Source organism: Electrophorus electricus, chromosome 13 (assembly GCF_041902795.1).
Source record: "Electrophorus electricus isolate QZ-2024a chromosome 13, ASM4190279v1, whole genome shotgun sequence".
Lineage (NCBI taxonomy): Eukaryota > Metazoa > Chordata > Actinopteri > Gymnotiformes > Gymnotidae > Electrophorus > Electrophorus electricus.
The window spans coordinates 18,617,649-18,634,113 of record NC_137509.1 but is presented as its reverse complement, the minus strand read 5'-3'; the positions used below and the strand labels follow the sequence as shown (position 1 = coordinate 18,634,113).

At 36.1% G+C, this 16,465-nt stretch overlaps 15 pseudogenes; all 15 read right to left on the bottom strand.

The window, feature by feature from the left end:
- Positions 1-626: 626 nt before the first annotated feature.
- On the bottom strand, positions 627-745 carry LOC145645384 (5S ribosomal RNA; annotated as a pseudogene).
- A 1,106-nt stretch (positions 746-1,851) lies between these two features.
- Positions 1,852-1,970, bottom strand: LOC145645373 (5S ribosomal RNA; annotated as a pseudogene).
- A 1,106-nt stretch (positions 1,971-3,076) lies between these two features.
- LOC145645361 (5S ribosomal RNA) lies at positions 3,077-3,195 on the bottom strand (annotated as a pseudogene).
- A 667-nt stretch (positions 3,196-3,862) lies between these two features.
- LOC145645350 (5S ribosomal RNA) lies at positions 3,863-3,981 on the bottom strand (annotated as a pseudogene).
- Positions 3,982-5,087: 1,106 nt separating this feature from the next.
- On the bottom strand, positions 5,088-5,206 carry LOC145645339 (5S ribosomal RNA; annotated as a pseudogene).
- Positions 5,207-5,872: 666 nt separating this feature from the next.
- Positions 5,873-5,991, bottom strand: LOC145645328 (5S ribosomal RNA; annotated as a pseudogene).
- Positions 5,992-7,097: 1,106 nt separating this feature from the next.
- On the bottom strand, positions 7,098-7,216 carry LOC145645317 (5S ribosomal RNA; annotated as a pseudogene).
- Positions 7,217-8,322: 1,106 nt separating this feature from the next.
- LOC145645305 (5S ribosomal RNA) lies at positions 8,323-8,441 on the bottom strand (annotated as a pseudogene).
- Positions 8,442-9,107: 666 nt separating this feature from the next.
- LOC145645293 (5S ribosomal RNA) lies at positions 9,108-9,226 on the bottom strand (annotated as a pseudogene).
- A 1,106-nt stretch (positions 9,227-10,332) lies between these two features.
- LOC145645282 (5S ribosomal RNA) lies at positions 10,333-10,451 on the bottom strand (annotated as a pseudogene).
- A 666-nt stretch (positions 10,452-11,117) lies between these two features.
- Positions 11,118-11,236, bottom strand: LOC145645271 (5S ribosomal RNA; annotated as a pseudogene).
- A 1,105-nt stretch (positions 11,237-12,341) lies between these two features.
- LOC145645260 (5S ribosomal RNA) lies at positions 12,342-12,460 on the bottom strand (annotated as a pseudogene).
- A 1,105-nt stretch (positions 12,461-13,565) lies between these two features.
- LOC145645248 (5S ribosomal RNA) lies at positions 13,566-13,684 on the bottom strand (annotated as a pseudogene).
- Positions 13,685-14,789: 1,105 nt separating this feature from the next.
- Positions 14,790-14,908, bottom strand: LOC145645237 (5S ribosomal RNA; annotated as a pseudogene).
- Positions 14,909-16,013: 1,105 nt separating this feature from the next.
- Positions 16,014-16,132, bottom strand: LOC145645226 (5S ribosomal RNA; annotated as a pseudogene).
- Between the last annotated feature and the right edge of the window lie 333 nt (positions 16,133-16,465).

Here is a 16,465-nt window from a genome sequence, read left to right as displayed (position 1 = left end):
ATCAAAGACCAATCTGACAATTTTTTTTATTAATCCCTGCACTTGACATTCTAGAATGTTATCTTGAATGTAATTAAATGATGCAATAAAAGCTTACAATACGGAGCTGGTATACTGAGGCACTAATTATTCACTGCACTTCAAATTTGAACATGATAGATTGAACATAAATTAAAGGGATGCAAACAATCTTACAGCACCTGCTATTCCCTGGTACTAAAATATTTCTATTTAATCTGTACACTTCACATACAAGCTTGTCAGTTGCAGATTAAAGTAAAGTGATGCAACAAAAACTTACAGCATCTGCTATTCCCAGGTGCTAACAGATAGTTTTTTTAATTAATCACTGCATTTCACATCCTAGCATGTCATCTTGACAGTAAATTAAAGTGATGCAAGAGAAGCTTACAGCATCTCGTAGTCCAATGTGCTAACATATAGTTTTTTGATGAATCACTGCACTTCACATTCAGGCATGTGAGTTGGAGAGTAAATGAAAGTGATGCAAAAAAAACTTACAGCATCTGCTATTCCCAGGTGCTAACAGATAGTTTTTTTTATTAATCACTGCACTTCACATTTGAGCATGTCAGCTTGAAAGTAAATTAAAGTGATGCAAGAAAAGCTTACAGCACCTGGTATTCCTAGGTAGGGTCCCACCTCAGTACTATTCAGGCCCAAACTTGCTTAGCTTCCAAGGTCAGATGAGATTGGGCGTTCTCAAGCTGGTGTGGCCGTAAGCCTTAAACACTTACTCAAATTGCCTAATCATAGCAAATATGATCAAAGACCAATCTGACAATTTTTTTTATTAATCCCTGCACTTGACATTCTAGAATGTTATCTTGAATGTAATTAAATGATGCAATAAAAGCTTACAATACGGAGCTGGTATACTGAGGCACTAATTATTCACTGCACTTCAAATTTGAACATGATAGATTGAACATAAATTAAAGGGATGCAAACAATCTTACAGCACCTGCTATTCCCTGGTACTAAAATATTTCTATTTAATCTGTACACTTCACATACAAGCTTGTCAGTAGCAGATTAAAGTAAAGTGATGCAACAAAAACTTACAGCATCTGCTATTCCCAGGTGCTAACAGATAGTTTTTTTAATTAATCACTGCATTTCACATCCTAGCATGTCATCTTGACAGTAAATTAAAGTGATGCAAGAGAAGCTTACAGCATCTCGTAGTCCAATGTGCTAACATATAGTTTTTTGATGAATCACTGCACTTCACATTCAGGCATGTGAGTTGGAGAGTAAATGAAAGTGATGCAAAAAAAACTTACAGCATCTGCTATTCCCAGGTGCTAACAGATAGTTTGAGTTAATTATTCACTGCACTTCAAATTTGAACATGATAGCTTGAACATAAATTAAAGGGATGCAATGCAATCTTACAGCACCTGCTATTCCCTGGTACTAAAATATTTCTATTTAATCTGTACACTTCACATACAAGCTTGTCAGTTGCAGATTAAAGTAAAGTGATGCAACAAAAACTTACAGCATCTGCTATTCCCAGGTGCTAACAGATAGTTTTTTTAATTAATCACTGCATTTCACATCCTAGCATGTCATCTTGACAGTAAATTAAAGTGATGCAAGAGAAGCTTACAGCATCTCGTAGTCCAATGTGCTAACATATAGTTTTTTGATGAATCACTGCACTTCACATTCAGGCATGTGAGTTGGAGAGTAAATGAAAGTGATGCAAAAAAAACTTACAGCATCTGCTATTCCCAGGTGCTAACAGATAGTTTGAGTTAATTATTCACTGCACTTCACATTTGAGCATGTCAGCTTGAAAGTAAATTAAAGTGATGCAAGAAAAGCTTACAGCACCTGGTATTCCTAGGTAGGGTCCCACCTCAGTACTATTCAGGCCCAAACTTGCTTAGCTTCCAAGGTCAGATGAGATTGGGCGTTCTCAAGCTGGTGTGGCCGTAAGCCTTAAACACTTACTCAAATTGCCTAATCATAGCAAATATGATCAAAGACCAATCTGACAATTTTTTTTATTAATCCCTGCACTTGACATTCTAGAATGTTATCTTGAATGTAATTAAATGATGCAATAAAAGCTTACAATACGGAGCTGGTATACTGAGGCACTAATTATTCACTGCACTTCAAATTTGAACATGATAGATTGAACATAAATTAAAGGGATGCAAACAATCTTACAGCACCTGCTATTCCCTGGTACTAAAATATTTCTATTTAATCTGTACACTTCACATACAAGCTTGTCAGTTGCAGATTAAAGTAAAGTGATGTAACAAAAACTTACAGCATCTGCTATTCCCAGGTGCTAACAGATAGTTTTTTTAATTAATCACTGCATTTCACATCCTAGCATGTCATCTTGACAGTAAATTAAAGTGATGCAAGAGAAGCTTACAGCATCTCGTAGTCCAATGTGCTAACATATAGTTTTTTGATGAATCACTGCACTTCACATTCAGGCATGTGAGTTGGAGAGTAAATGAAAGTGATGCAAAAAAAACTTACAGCATCTGCTATTCCCAGGTGCTAACAGATAGTTTGAGTTAATTATTCACTGCACTTCAAATTTGAACATGATAGCTTGAACATAAATTAAAGGGATGCAATACAATCTTACAGCACCTGCTATTCCCTGGTACTAAAATATTTCTATTTAATCTGTACACTTCACATACAAGCTTGTCAGTTGCAGATTAAAGTAAAGTGATGCAACAAAAACTTACAGCATTTGCTATTCCCAGGTGCTAACAGATAGTTTTTTTAATTAATCACTGCACTTCACATCCTAGCATGTCATCTTGAAAGTAAATTAAAGTGATGCAAGAGAAGCTTACAGCATCTCGTAGTCCAAGGTGCTAACAGATAGATTTTTGAGGAATCACTGCACTTCACATTCAGGCATGTGAGTTGGAGAGTAAATGAAAGTGATGCAAAAAAAAACTTACAGCATCTGCTATTCCCAGGTGCTAACAGATAGTTTTTTTTATTAATCACTGCACTTCACATTTGAGCATGTCAGCTTGAAAGTAAATTAAAGTGATGCAAGAAAAGCTTACAGCACCTGGTATTCCTAGGTAGGGTCCCACCTCAGTACTATTCAGGCCCAAACTTGCTTAGCTTCCAAGGTCAGATGAGATTGGGCGTTCTCAAGCTGGTGTGGCCGTAAGCCTTAAACACTTACTCAAATTGCCTAATCATAGCAAATATGATCAAAGACCAATCTGACAATTTTTTTTATTAATCCCTGCACTTGACATTCTAGAATGTTATCTTGAATGTAATTAAATGATGCAATAAAAGCTTACAATACGGAGCTGGTATACTGAGGCACTAATTATTCACTGCACTTCAAATTTGAACATGATAGATTGAACATAAATTAAAGGGATGCAAACAATCTTACAGCACCTGCTATTCCCTGGTACTAAAATATTTCTATTTAATCTGTACACTTCACATACAAGCTTGTCAGTTGCAGATTAAAGTAAAGTGATGCAACAAAAACTTACAGCATCTGCTATTCCCAGGTGCTAACAGATAGTTTTTTTAATTAATCACTGCATTTCACATCCTAGCATGTCATCTTGACAGTAAATTAAAGTGATGCAAGAGAAGCTTACAGCATCTCGTAGTCCAATGTGCTAACATATAGTTTTTTGATGAATCACTGCACTTCACATTCAGGCATGTGAGTTGGAGAGTAAATGAAAGTGATGCAAAAAAAACTTACAGCATCTGCTATTCCCAGGTGCTAACAGATAGTTTGAGTTAATTATTCACTGCACTTCACATTTGAGCATGTCAGCTTGAAAGTAAATTAAAGTGATGCAAGAAAAGCTTACAGCACCTGGTATTCCTAGGTAGGGTCCCACCTCAGTACTATTCAGGCCCAAACTTGCTTAGCTTCCAAGGTCAGATGAGATTGGGCGTTCTCAAGCTGGTGTGGCCGTAAGCCTTAAACACTTACTCAAATTGCCTAATCATAGCAAATATGATCAAAGACCAATCTGACAATTTTTTTTATTAATCCCTGCACTTGACATTCTAGAATGTTATCTTGAATGTAATTAAATGATGCAATAAAAGCTTACAATACGGAGCTGGTATACTGAGGCACTAATTATTCACTGCACTTCAAATTTGAACATGATAGATTGAACATAAATTAAAGGGATGCAAACAATCTTACAGCACCTGCTATTCCCTGGTACTAAAATATTTCTATTTAATCTGTACACTTCACATACAAGCTTGTCAGTTGCAGATTAAAGTAAAGTGATGTAACAAAAACTTACAGCATCTGCTATTCCCAGGTGCTAACAGATAGTTTTTTTAATTAATCACTGCATTTCACATCCTAGCATGTCATCTTGACAGTAAATTAAAGTGATGCAAGAGAAGCTTACAGCATCTCGTAGTCCAATGTGCTAACATATAGTTTTTTGATGAATCACTGCACTTCACATTCAGGCATGTGAGTTGGAGAGTAAATGAAAGTGATGCAAAAAAAACTTACAGCATCTGCTATTCCCAGGTGCTAACAGCTAGTTTGAGTTAATTATTCACTGCACTTCAAATTTGAACATGATAGCTTGAACATAAATTAAAGGGATGCAATACAATCTTACAGCACCTGCTATTCCCTGGTACTAAAATATTTCTATTTAATCTGTACACTTCACATACAAGCTTGTCAGTTGCAGATTAAAGTAAAGTGATGCAACAAAAACTTACAGCATTTGCTATTCCCAGGTGCTAACAGATAGTTTTTTTAATTAATCACTGCACTTCACATCCTAGCATGTCATCTTGAAAGTAAATTAAAGTGATGCAAGAGAAGCTTACAGCATCTCGTAGTCCAAGGTGCTAACAGATAGATTTTTGAGGAATCACTGCACTTCACATTCAGGCATGTGAGTTGGAGAGTAAATGAAAGTGATGCAAAAAAAAACTTACAGCATCTGCTATTCCCAGGTGCTAACAGATAGTTTTTTTTATTAATCACTGCACTTCACATTTGAGCATGTCAGCTTGAAAGTAAATTAAAGTGATGCAAGAAAAGCTTACAGCACCTGGTATTCCTAGGTAGGGTCCCACCTCAGTACTATTCAGGCCCAAACTTGCTTAGCTTCCAAGGTCAGATGAGATTGGGCGTTCTCAAGCTGGTGTGGCCGTAAGCCTTAAACACTTACTCAAATTGCCTAATCATAGCAAATATGATCAAAGACCAATCTGACAATTTTTTTTATTAATCCCTGCACTTGACATTCTAGAATGTTATCTTGAATGTAATTAAATGATGCAATAAAAGCTTACAATACGGAGCTGGTATACTGAGGCACTAATTATTCACTGCACTTCAAATTTGAACATGATAGATTGAACATAAATTAAAGGGATGCAAACAATCTTACAGCACCTGCTATTCCCTGGTACTAAAATATTTCTATTTAATCTGTACACTTCACATACAAGCTTGTCAGTTGCAGATTAAAGTAAAGTGATGCAACAAAAACTTACAGCATCTGCTATTCCCAGGTGCTAACAGATAGTTTTTTTAATTAATCACTGCATTTCACATCCTAGCATGTCATCTTGACAGTAAATTAAAGTGATGCAAGAGAAGCTTACAGCATCTCGTAGTCCAATGTGCTAACATATAGTTTTTTGATGAATCACTGCACTTCACATTCAGGCATGTGAGTTGGAGAGTAAATGAAAGTGATGCAAAAAAAACTTACAGCATCTGCTATTCCCAGGTGCTAACAGATAGTTTTTTTTATTAATCACTGCACTTCACATTTGAGCATGTCAGCTTGAAAGTAAATTAAAGTGATGCAAGAAAAGCTTACAGCACCTGGTATTCCTAGGTAGGGTCCCACCTCAGTACTATTCAGGCCCAAACTTGCTTAGCTTCCAAGGTCAGATGAGATTGGGCGTTCTCAAGCTGGTGTGGCCGTAAGCCTTAAACACTTACTCAAATTGCCTAATCATAGCAAATATGATCAAAGACCAATCTGACAATTTTTTTTATTAATCCCTGCACTTGACATTCTAGAATGTTATCTTGAATGTAATTAAATGATGCAATAAAAGCTTACAATACGGAGCTGGTATACTGAGGCACTAATTATTCACTGCACTTCAAATTTGAACATGATAGATTGAACATAAATTAAAGGGATGCAAACAATCTTACAGCACCTGCTATTCCCTGGTACTAAAATATTTCTATTTAATCTGTACACTTCACATACAAGCTTGTCAGTAGCAGATTAAAGTAAAGTGATGCAACAAAAACTTACAGCATCTGCTATTCCCAGGTGCTAACAGATAGTTTTTTTAATTAATCACTGCATTTCACATCCTAGCATGTCATCTTGACAGTAAATTAAAGTGATGCAAGAGAAGCTTACAGCATCTCGTAGTCCAATGTGCTAACATATAGTTTTTTGATGAATCACTGCACTTCACATTCAGGCATGTGAGTTGGAGAGTAAATGAAAGTGATGCAAAAAAAACTTACAGCATCTGCTATTCCCAGGTGCTAACAGATAGTTTGAGTTAATTATTCACTGCACTTCAAATTTGAACATGATAGCTTGAACATAAATTAAAGGGATGCAATGCAATCTTACAGCACCTGCTATTCCCTGGTACTAAAATATTTCTATTTAATCTGTACACTTCACATACAAGCTTGTCAGTTGCAGATTAAAGTAAAGTGATGCAACAAAAACTTACAGCATCTGCTATTCCCAGGTGCTAACAGATAGTTTTTTTAATTAATCACTGCATTTCACATCCTAGCATGTCATCTTGACAGTAAATTAAAGTGATGCAAGAGAAGCTTACAGCATCTCGTAGTCCAATGTGCTAACATATAGTTTTTTGATGAATCACTGCACTTCACATTCAGGCATGTGAGTTGGAGAGTAAATGAAAGTGATGCAAAAAAAACTTACAGCATCTGCTATTCCCAGGTGCTAACAGATAGTTTGAGTTAATTATTCACTGCACTTCACATTTGAGCATGTCAGCTTGAAAGTAAATTAAAGTGATGCAAGAAAAGCTTACAGCACCTGGTATTCCTAGGTAGGGTCCCACCTCAGTACTATTCAGGCCCAAACTTGCTTAGCTTCCAAGGTCAGATGAGATTGGGCGTTCTCAAGCTGGTGTGGCCGTAAGCCTTAAACACTTACTCAAATTGCCTAATCATAGCAAATATGATCAAAGACCAATCTGACAATTTTTTTTATTAATCCCTGCACTTGACATTCTAGAATGTTATCTTGAATGTAATTAAATGATGCAATAAAAGCTTACAATACGGAGCTGGTATACTGAGGCACTAATTATTCACTGCACTTCAAATTTGAACATGATAGATTGAACATAAATTAAAGGGATGCAAACAATCTTACAGCACCTGCTATTCCCTGGTACTAAAATATTTCTATTTAATCTGTACACTTCACATACAAGCTTGTCAGTTGCAGATTAAAGTAAAGTGATGTAACAAAAACTTACAGCATCTGCTATTCCCAGGTGCTAACAGATAGTTTTTTTAATTAATCACTGCATTTCACATCCTAGCATGTCATCTTGACAGTAAATTAAAGTGATGCAAGAGAAGCTTACAGCATCTCGTAGTCCAATGTGCTAACATATAGTTTTTTGATGAATCACTGCACTTCACATTCAGGCATGTGAGTTGGAGAGTAAATGAAAGTGATGCAAAAAAAACTTACAGCATCTGCTATTCCCAGGTGCTAACAGATAGTTTGAGTTAATTATTCACTGCACTTCAAATTTGAACATGATAGCTTGAACATAAATTAAAGGGATGCAATACAATCTTACAGCACCTGCTATTCCCTGGTACTAAAATATTTCTATTTAATCTGTACACTTCACATACAAGCTTGTCAGTTGCAGATTAAAGTAAAGTGATGCAACAAAAACTTACAGCATTTGCTATTCCCAGGTGCTAACAGATAGTTTTTTTAATTAATCACTGCACTTCACATCCTAGCATGTCATCTTGAAAGTAAATTAAAGTGATGCAAGAGAAGCTTACAGCATCTCGTAGTCCAAGGTGCTAACAGATAGATTTTTGAGGAATCACTGCACTTCACATTCAGGCATGTGAGTTGGAGAGTAAATGAAAGTGATGCAAAAAAAAACTTACAGCATCTGCTATTCCCAGGTGCTAACAGATAGTTTTTTTTATTAATCACTGCACTTCACATTTGAGCATGTCAGCTTGAAAGTAAATTAAAGTGATGCAAGAAAAGCTTACAGCACCTGGTATTCCTAGGTAGGGTCCCACCTCAGTACTATTCAGGCCCAAACTTGCTTAGCTTCCAAGGTCAGATGAGATTGGGCGTTCTCAAGCTGGTGTGGCCGTAAGCCTTAAACACTTACTCAAATTGCCTAATCATAGCAAATATGATCAAAGACCAATCTGACAATTTTTTTTATTAATCCCTGCACTTGACATTCTAGAATGTTATCTTGAATGTAATTAAATGATGCAATAAAAGCTTACAATACGGAGCTGGTATACTGAGGCACTAATTATTCACTGCACTTCAAATTTGAACATGATAGATTGAACATAAATTAAAGGGATGCAAACAATCTTACAGCACCTGCTATTCCCTGGTACTAAAATATTTCTATTTAATCTGTACACTTCACATACAAGCTTGTCAGTTGCAGATTAAAGTAAAGTGATGCAACAAAAACTTACAGCATCTGCTATTCCCAGGTGCTAACAGATAGTTTTTTTAATTAATCACTGCATTTCACATCCTAGCATGTCATCTTGACAGTAAATTAAAGTGATGCAAGAGAAGCTTACAGCATCTCGTAGTCCAATGTGCTAACATATAGTTTTTTGATGAATCACTGCACTTCACATTCAGGCATGTGAGTTGGAGAGTAAATGAAAGTGATGCAAAAAAAACTTACAGCATCTGCTATTCCCAGGTGCTAACAGATAGTTTTTTTTATTAATCACTGCACTTCACATTTGAGCATGTCAGCTTGAAAGTAAATTAAAGTGATGCAAGAAAAGCTTACAGCACCTGGTATTCCTAGGTAGGGTCCCACCTCAGTACTATTCAGGCCCAAACTTGCTTAGCTTCCAAGGTCAGATGAGATTGGGCGTTCTCAAGCTGGTGTGGCCGTAAGCCTTAAACACTTACTCAAATTGCCTAATCATAGCAAATATGATCAAAGACCAATCTGACAATTTTTTTTATTAATCCCTGCACTTGACATTCTAGAATGTTATCTTGAATGTAATTAAATGATGCAATAAAAGCTTACAATACGGAGCTGGTATACTGAGGCACTAATTATTCACTGCACTTCAAATTTGAACATGATAGATTGAACATAAATTAAAGGGATGCAAACAATCTTACAGCACCTGCTATTCCCTGGTACTAAAATATTTCTATTTAATCTGTACACTTCACATACAAGCTTGTCAGTAGCAGATTAAAGTAAAGTGATGCAACAAAAACTTACAGCATCTGCTATTCCCAGGTGCTAACAGATAGTTTTTTTAATTAATCACTGCATTTCACATCCTAGCATGTCATCTTGACAGTAAATTAAAGTGATGCAAGAGAAGCTTACAGCATCTCGTAGTCCAATGTGCTAACATATAGTTTTTTGATGAATCACTGCACTTCACATTCAGGCATGTGAGTTGGAGAGTAAATGAAAGTGATGCAAAAAAAACTTACAGCATCTGCTATTCCCAGGTGCTAACAGATAGTTTGAGTTAATTATTCACTGCACTTCAAATTTGAACATGATAGCTTGAACATAAATTAAAGGGATGCAATGCAATCTTACAGCACCTGCTATTCCCTGGTACTAAAATATTTCTATTTAATCTGTACACTTCACATACAAGCTTGTCAGTTGCAGATTAAAGTAAAGTGATGCAACAAAAACTTACAGCATCTGCTATTCCCAGGTGCTAACAGATAGTTTTTTTAATTAATCACTGCATTTCACATCCTAGCATGTCATCTTGACAGTAAATTAAAGTGATGCAAGAGAAGCTTACAGCATCTCGTAGTCCAATGTGCTAACATATAGTTTTTTGATGAATCACTGCACTTCACATTCAGGCATGTGAGTTGGAGAGTAAATGAAAGTGATGCAAAAAAAACTTACAGCATCTGCTATTCCCAGGTGCTAACAGATAGTTTGAGTTAATTATTCACTGCACTTCACATTTGAGCATGTCAGCTTGAAAGTAAATTAAAGTGATGCAAGAAAAGCTTACAGCACCTGGTATTCCTAGGTAGGGTCCCACCTCAGTACTATTCAGGCCCAAACTTGCTTAGCTTCCAAGGTCAGATGAGATTGGGCGTTCTCAAGCTGGTGTGGCCGTAAGCCTTAAACACTTACTCAAATTGCCTAATCATAGCAAATATGATCAAAGACCAATCTGACAATTTTTTTTATTAATCCCTGCACTTGACATTCTAGAATGTTATCTTGAATGTAATTAAATGATGCAATAAAAGCTTACAATACGGAGCTGGTATACTGAGGCACTAATTATTCACTGCACTTCAAATTTGAACATGATAGATTGAACATAAATTAAAGGGATGCAAACAATCTTACAGCACCTGCTATTCCCTGGTACTAAAATATTTCTATTTAATCTGTACACTTCACATACAAGCTTGTCAGTTGCAGATTAAAGTAAAGTGATGTAACAAAAACTTACAGCATCTGCTATTCCCAGGTGCTAACAGATAGTTTTTTTAATTAATCACTGCATTTCACATCCTAGCATGTCATCTTGACAGTAAATTAAAGTGATGCAAGAGAAGCTTACAGCATCTCGTAGTCCAATGTGCTAACATATAGTTTTTTGATGAATCACTGCACTTCACATTCAGGCATGTGAGTTGGAGAGTAAATGAAAGTGATGCAAAAAAAACTTACAGCATCTGCTATTCCCAGGTGCTAACAGATAGTTTTTTTTATTAATCACTGCACCTCACATTTGAGCATGTCAGCTTGAAAGTAAATTAAAGTGATGCAAGAAAAGCTTACAGCACCTGGTATTCCTAGGTAGGGTCCCACCTCAGTACTATTCAGGCCCAAACTTGCTTAGCTTCCAAGGTCAGATGAGATTGGGCGTTCTCAAGCTGGTGTGGCCGTAAGCCTTAAACACTTACTCAAATTGCCTAATCATAGCAAATATGATCAAAGACCAATCTGACAATTTTTTTTATTAATCCCTGCACTTGACATTCTAGAATGTTATCTTGAATGTAATTAAATGATGCAATAAAAGCTTACAATACGGAGCTGGTATACTGAGGCACTAATTATTCACTGCACTTCAAATTTGAACATGATAGATTGAACATAAATTAAAGGGATGCAAACAATCTTACAGCACCTGCTATTCCCTGGTACTAAAATATTTCTATTTAATCTGTACACTTCACATACAAGCTTGTCAGTTGCAGATTAAAGTAAAGTGATGCAACAAAAACTTACAGCATCTGCTATTCCCAGGTGCTAACAGATAGTTTTTTTAATTAATCACTGCATTTCACATCCTAGCATGTCATCTTGACAGTAAATTAAAGTGATGCAAGAGAAGCTTACAGCATCTCGTAGTCCAATGTGCTAACATATAGTTTTTTGATGAATCACTGCACTTCACATTCAGGCATGTGAGTTGGAGAGTAAATGAAAGTGATGCAAAAAAAACTTACAGCATCTGCTATTCCCAGGTGCTAACAGATAGTTTGAGTTAATTATTCACTGCACTTCAAATTTGAACATGATAGCTTGAACATAAATTAAAGGGATGCAATACAATCTTACAGCACCTGCTATTCCCTGGTACTAAAATATTTCTATTTAATCTGTACACTTCACATACAAGCTTGTCAGTTGCAGATTAAAGTAAAGTGATGCAACAAAAACTTACAGCATTTGCTATTCCCAGGTGCTAACAGATAGTTTTTTTAATTAATCACTGCACTTCACATCCTAGCATGTCATCTTGAAAGTAAATTAAAGTGATGCAAGAGAAGCTTACAGCATCTCGTAGTCCAAGGTGCTAACAGATAGATTTTTGAGGAATCACTGCACTTCACATTCAGGCATGTGAGTTGGAGAGTAAATGAAAGTGATGCAAAAAAAACTTACAGCATCTGCTATTCCCAGGTGCTAACAGATAGTTTTTTTTATTAATCACTGCACTTCACATTTGAGCATGTCAGCTTGAAAGTAAATTAAAGTGATGCAAGAAAAGCTTACAGCACCTGGTATTCCTAGGTAGGGTCCCACCTCAGTACTATTCAGGCCCAAACTTGCTTAGCTTCCAAGGTCAGATGAGATTGGGCGTTCTCAAGCTGGTGTGGCCGTAAGCCTTAAACACTTACTCAAATTGCCTAATCATAGCAAATATGATCAAAGACCAATCTGACAATTTTTTTTATTAATCCCTGCACTTGACATTCTAGAATGTTATCTTGAATGTAATTAAATGATGCAATAAAAGCTTACAATACGGAGCTGGTATACTGAGGCACTAATTATTCACTGCACTTCAAATTTGAACATGATAGATTGAACATAAATTAAAGGGATGCAAACAATCTTACAGCACCTGCTATTCCCTGGTACTAAAATATTTCTATTTAATCTGTACACTTCACATACAAGCTTGTCAGTTGCAGATTAAAGTAAAGTGATGCAACAAAAACTTACAGCATCTGCTATTCCCAGGTGCTAACAGATAGTTTTTTTAATTAATCACTGCATTTCACATCCTAGCATGTCATCTTGACAGTAAATTAAAGTGATGCAAGAGAAGCTTACAGCATCTCGTAGTCCAATGTGCTAACATATAGTTTTTTGATGAATCACTGCACTTCACATTCAGGCATGTGAGTTGGAGAGTAAATGAAAGTGATGCAAAAAAAACTTACAGCATCTGCTATTCCCAGGTGCTAACAGATAGTTTGAGTTAATTATTCACTGCACTTCAAATTTGAACATGATAGCTTGAACATAAATTAAAGGGATGCAATACAATCTTACAGCACCTGCTATTCCCTGGTACTAAAATATTTCTATTTAATCTGTACACTTCACATACAAGCTTGTCAGTTGCAGATTAAAGTAAAGTGATGCAACAAAAACTTACAGCATTTGCTATTCCCAGGTGCTAACAGATAGTTTTTTTAATTAATCACTGCACTTCACATCCTAGCATGTCATCTTGAAAGTAAATTAAAGTGATGCAAGAGAAGCTTACAGCATCTCGTAGTCCAAGGTGCTAACAGATAGATTTTTGAGGAATCACTGCACTTCACATTCAGGCATGTGAGTTGGAGAGTAAATGAAAGTGATGCAAAAAAAACTTACAGCATCTGCTATTCCCAGGTGCTAACAGATAGTTTTTTTTATTAATCACTGCACTTCACATTTGAGCATGTCAGCTTGAAAGTAAATTAAAGTGATGCAAGAAAAGCTTACAGCACCTGGTATTCCTAGGTAGGGTCCCACCTCAGTACTATTCAGGCCCAAACTTGCTTAGCTTCCAAGGTCAGATGAGATTGGGCGTTCTCAAGCTGGTGTGGCCGTAAGCCTTAAACACTTACTCAAATTGCCTAATCATAGCAAATATGATCAAAGACCAATCTGACAATTTTTTTTATTAATCCCTGCACTTGACATTCTAGAATGTTATCTTGAATGTAATTAAATGATGCAATAAAAGCTTACAATACGGAGCTGGTATACTGAGGCACTAATTATTCACTGCACTTCAAATTTGAACATGATAGATTGAACATAAATTAAAGGGATGCAAACAATCTTACAGCACCTGCTATTCCCTGGTACTAAAATATTTCTATTTAATCTGTACACTTCACATACAAGCTTGTCAGTTGCAGATTAAAGTAAAGTGATGCAACAAAAACTTACAGCATCTGCTATTCCCAGGTGCTAACAGATAGTTTTTTTAATTAATCACTGCATTTCACATCCTAGCATGTCATCTTGACAGTAAATTAAAGTGATGCAAGAGAAGCTTACAGCATCTCGTAGTCCAATGTGCTAACATATAGTTTTTTGATGAATCACTGCACTTCACATTCAGGCATGTGAGTTGGAGAGTAAATGAAAGTGATGCAAAAAAAACTTACAGCATCTGCTATTCCCAGGTGCTAACAGATAGTTTGAGTTAATTATTCACTGCACTTCAAATTTGAACATGATAGCTTGAACATAAATTAAAGGGATGCAATACAATCTTACAGCACCTGCTATTCCCTGGTACTAAAATATTTCTATTTAATCTGTACACTTCACATACAAGCTTGTCAGTTGCAGATTAAAGTAAAGTGATGCAACAAAAACTTACAGCATTTGCTATTCCCAGGTGCTAACAGATAGTTTTTTTAATTAATCACTGCACTTCACATCCTAGCATGTCATCTTGAAAGTAAATTAAAGTGATGCAAGAGAATCTTACAGCATCTCGTAGTCCAAGGTGCTAACAGATAGATTTTTGAGGAATCACTGCACTTCACATTCAGGCATGTGAGTTGGAGAGTAAATGAAAGTGATGCAAAAAAAACTTACAGCATCTGCTATTCCCAGGTGCTAACAGATAGTTTTTTTTATTAATCACTGCACTTCACATTTCAGCATGTCAGCTTGAAAGTAAATTAAAGTGATGCAAGAAAAGCTTACAGCACCTGGTATTCCTAGGTAGGGTCCCACCTCAGTACTATTCAGGCCCAAACTTGCTTAGCTTCCAAGGTCAGATGAGATTGGGCGTTCTCAAGCTGGTGTGGCCGTAAGCCTTAAACACTTACTCAAATTGCCTAATCATAGCAAATATGATCAAAGACCAATCTGACAATTTTTTTTATTAATCCCTGCACTTGACATTCTAGAATGTTATCTTGAATGTAATTAAATGATGCAATAAAAGCTTACAATACGGAGCTGGTATACTGAGGCACTAATTATTCACAGCACTTCAAATTTGAACATGATAGATTGAACATAAATTAAAGGGATGCAAACAATCTTACAGCACCTGCTATTCCCTGGTACTAAAATATTTCTATTTAATCTGTACACTTCACATACAAGCTTGTCAGTTGCAGATTAAAGTAAAGTGATGCAACAAAAACTTACAGCATCTGCTATTCCCAGGTGCTAACAGATAGTTTTTTTAATTAATCACTGCATTTCACATCCTAGCATGTCATCTTGACAGTAAATTAAAGTGATGCAAGAGAAGCTTACAGCATCTCGTAGTCCAATGTGCTAACATATAGTTTTTTGATGAATCACTGCACTTCACATTCAGGCATGTGAGTTGGAGAGTAAATGAAAGTGATGCAAAAAAAACTTACAGCATCTGCTATTCCCAGGTGCTAACAGATAGTTTGAGTTAATTATTCACTGCACTTCAAATTTGAACATGATAGCTTGAACATAAATTAAAGGGATGCAATACAATCTTACAGCACCTGCTATTCCCTGGTACTAAAATATTTCTATTTAATCTGTACACTTCACATACAAGCTTGTCAGTTGCAGATTAAAGTAAAGTGATGCAACAAAAACTTACAGCATTTGCTATTCCCAGGTGCTAACAGATAGTTTTTTTAATTAATCACTGCACTTCACATCCTAGCATGTCATCTTGAAAGTAAATTAAAGTGATGCAAGAGAAGCTTACAGCATCTCGTAGTCCAAGGTGCTAACAGATAGATTTTTGAGGAATCACTGCACTTCACATTCAGGCATGTGAGTTGGAGAGTAAATGAAAGTGATGCAAAAAAAACTTACAGCATCTGCTATTCCCAGGTGCTAACAGATAGTTTTTTTTATTAATCACTGCACTTCACATTTGAGCATGTCAGCTTGAAAGTAAATTAAAGTGATGCAAGAAAAGCTTACAGCACCTGGTATTCCTAGGTAGGGTCCCACCTCAGTACTATTCAGGCCCAAACTTGCTTAGCTTCCAAGGTCAGATGAGATTGGGCGTTCTCAAGCTGGTGTGGCCGTAAGCCTTAAACACTTACTCAAATTGCCTAATCATAGCAAATATGATCAAAGACCAATCTGACAATTTTTTTTTTTAATCCCTGCACTTGACATTCTAGAATGTTATCTTGAATGTAATTAAATGATGCAATAAAAGCTTACAATACGGAGCTGGTATACTGAGGCACTAATTATTCACTGCACTTCAAATTTGAACATGATAGATTGAACATAAATTAAAGGGATGCAAACAATCTTACAGCACCTGCTATTCCCTGGTACTAAAATATTTCTATTTAATCTGTACACTTCACATACAAGCTTGTCAGTTGCAGATTAAAGTAAAGTGATGCAACAA